This window comes from Eumetopias jubatus, unplaced genomic scaffold (genome assembly GCF_037043125.1).
Source record: "Eumetopias jubatus isolate StellerSeaLion01/CBP00866 unplaced genomic scaffold, mEumJub1_p1.0 scaffold_8, whole genome shotgun sequence".
Classification (NCBI taxonomy): Eukaryota; Metazoa; Chordata; class Mammalia; order Carnivora; family Otariidae; genus Eumetopias; species Eumetopias jubatus.
Genome location: NW_028274814.1, coordinates 80,275,171 through 80,278,224, shown reverse-complemented (window position 1 = coordinate 80,278,224; position 3,054 = coordinate 80,275,171).

Genomic DNA, 3,054 nt, shown 5'->3' with positions numbered 1-3,054 from the left:
TCCTATAACCCAAAGCTCAACTGATTGGATAGTAGAATAAGAGAAGATCCCTCTTACAGTAATAAGCAAAAAGATAAAAGGTCTTAGCAAACAAGGAACATGCAAGAACTCTATGGAAAAAAATCAACTCCTGCTCAGTGGCACAAAAGTCTTGAGTAAATCCAAAGACACACCCTGTGTTTGGTAGGGAAAAAAAACTCTATTTTATTAAAGATGTTAATTCTCCTTTTACTCATCTATAAATTTTAGGACAATAAAATTACCAACTGGGTTCATTTATTTGAAGGGCAAGCAAAAATCTCCAGGGAAACTCAGAAAACAAAAACAAAAACAAAAAAAACCCTAGTGGCTAGTTAGATACCTTCCTCACTCCTTACCTGTTCTGGAAGGAATATGCTCCAGAAGGAGCATTATACTGGGAGCCTCTTTTCTTGAAAAACAGCTGAGAAAGGGCTCCCTTGACAGGAACTCAAGTCTACCCCCTCCCTCCAGACCCACAGCACAGCAGTCTGGCTCTGGCAGCCCCAGCTCCCTGCCTAGCCCACACCTTCCTGCCGCCACAATCCTGGGCAGCCTTGGGTCTTTAAGCAGAGATGGAAACACCATGTTCCTGAGCTGCCACCCCCAAGGGGCACTTGAGAACACTGGGAGCTCCAGTCCTTACCATCTGAGAAGCTCTGCCACATGTCTGAGAGATGCTCTTAGGGGTTTAATTGTGCCCTCCACGCCCACCCCCAAATATGTTGAAGTCCTAACCCCCAGTAGCTCAGAATGGGACTTTATTTGAATAGAGTCATTGCAGGTGTAATTACTTAAGATGAGGTCATATTGCAGTAGAGCGGGTCCCTGAGCCAATATGACTGGTGTCCTTGTAAAAAGACAGCCATATGACGACACAGAGAGACACAGGGAGACAGCCATGCGAACACGGAGGATTGGACTGTCCTGTCTACAGTCCTAGGAACCACAGAGTTCGCCGGCAAGCCACCAGAAGCCAGGAAGAACCAAGGAAGTGTTCCCCTATACAGGTTTTCGAGGGAGCTTGGCCCTGAAGATTTCTCCAGGACTGTGTGACAATGCATTTCTGTTTGAGGGCACCTCGTTTGTGGTATTTTGTCATTGCAGCCCTCAGAAACTAACACAGATGTGTATGATCAGAATCTGTGCACTGCACACCGCTGGGGCAGGAAACCGAGCACCTGGGAGGAAAACAAGAGGGTTTTCAACAGAGACTTCTGACCAGTACAGCTAGGAGCGTGCTTTCCCAAGCAAGGAGCCCAGGCTTGAGACACACCCTCAGCGCCCGACACCACCCCCGTACCTTTGTCCTTTCAAATGCCTCCAGTTCACCCAGCTTCCGCCTGGTCTGGGCTCCCAGCCCCGGGCTGCAGCAAGCCTGCTCGAGCCAGCCCCGCACTGGCTCTGCAGTTACTCAACCCTCGTAACCCCAGGGGTCCTGGCGACAGGGTGGAGCCTCAGAGGACCCCAGACTGGACTTCTGGGCCTGGAGCACTACATCCTGTGGATTAGCTGGGGCATGTTATTTTTACTTCAAATTTGAGGGCCACCTAGGTCACATTTACACCCCTCACTCTCCCTGCGTCTCTCCCAGTCACCCACCTTGCAAACTTCTCCTCATTCCTCACCAACCAGGTCACGTCACCTTTTCCTCCAGCAGGTGAAGTTAACGGCTCCCTCCTTTGTGCGCCCCCGCCCCCGCCCCTGCCCCATCCCCAACCTCCAACATACGTTCCTCTGCAACCGTTGTAATTCTGTAATGTTGTAAATACTCCAGGGTAAAAGGAAAGAGGAGTAAAACTAAGAATCAAGTCTGACAAGCTCTGTTCTGCGGAATGGTGTGCACAAACAAAGGGGACCACTAAAGAACCTGGTGGGGAAGGACCACTTGGACAAATGGGGAGGAAAAGCCCCAGGATCAAGACGCTAAGGACAAGGAAGAAAAGGGTTTTTTTGTTTGTTTTTTCCTTTAAGATTTTATTTATTTATTTGACAGAGAAAGAGAGCAGAAGCGGGGGGAGCAGCAGAGGGAGAGGGAGAGGCAGGCTACCCGATGCGGGGCTCGATCCCAGGACCCCGGGATCATGACCTGAGCTGAAGGCAGACGCTTAACCGACTGAGCCACCCAGGCGCCCCAAGGAAGAAAAGGTTTTTAAGGAGAGAGAGGCCAGTGGGATTGCCGCAAAGGCCACAGCACGGCCTTGTGGTCTCTGTGGCTTGCCTCACTCTCTTTCTTGGACACTAGAAAGAAATCACAATAGAACAGAAAGAAATGGTTCAGTAGACAGGGACTTCACGGAGACGGACCGTGTCTGCCCCCTTGGCCTCCCTAGCACATAGCACTGTACTCCACACTGACAACACTCCATGCCTCCCACGGTGCTTTCAAATGTGTTAACCTCTCCAACTGCGGGTAGGAGGTTCAAACGTTCTTGCTGATTCCAGGACAAAATCTCTCTCCCGAGATCATTTTATTTGTAGCTGGTAATCTCCCTTGTTAAACGAAGGGTTCCCTGAGAGAAATGCTTGCTCTTTGCCTCTCTCTGGCCCCAACCCCATCTAACACTGAAGTTGCCCACAGAAAGGCAACCACAGCGCTGCCCCCACCACAGTTCCCACTTTCAAGGAAGCACCCTGATAACCCCATTACTTCTCTCTGGTGCTTTCTGTTCTGTGTCTCCCAGGAACCAGGCCGTCCAATTTGTTGAATACCATGTGATCGGCTGCATCCACAGCACATTTTATGGTCTTAATTTATTATAGACATTGTGACATGAGTCTGTTTTTCTGAAAAACAGGCCACCTCTTACGTTACTTATTATAGCCATCAGTCCTCTCCTAGTTGACAAGGGTGGAAACGTTTTATGTCACTTTCCTGGTAATGACTAATATTTCCTCCTGGAATAAGAATCAAAAGCCTTCAAAAACCTTTCATAGCCTTTGACCCAGCAAGTTCCACTTCTAGAAGTTTGCCCTAGGAAAATGGCCAGAGCTGTGCACGAAGGGGGTTGACAGCAGCACTACAGACATGTGACA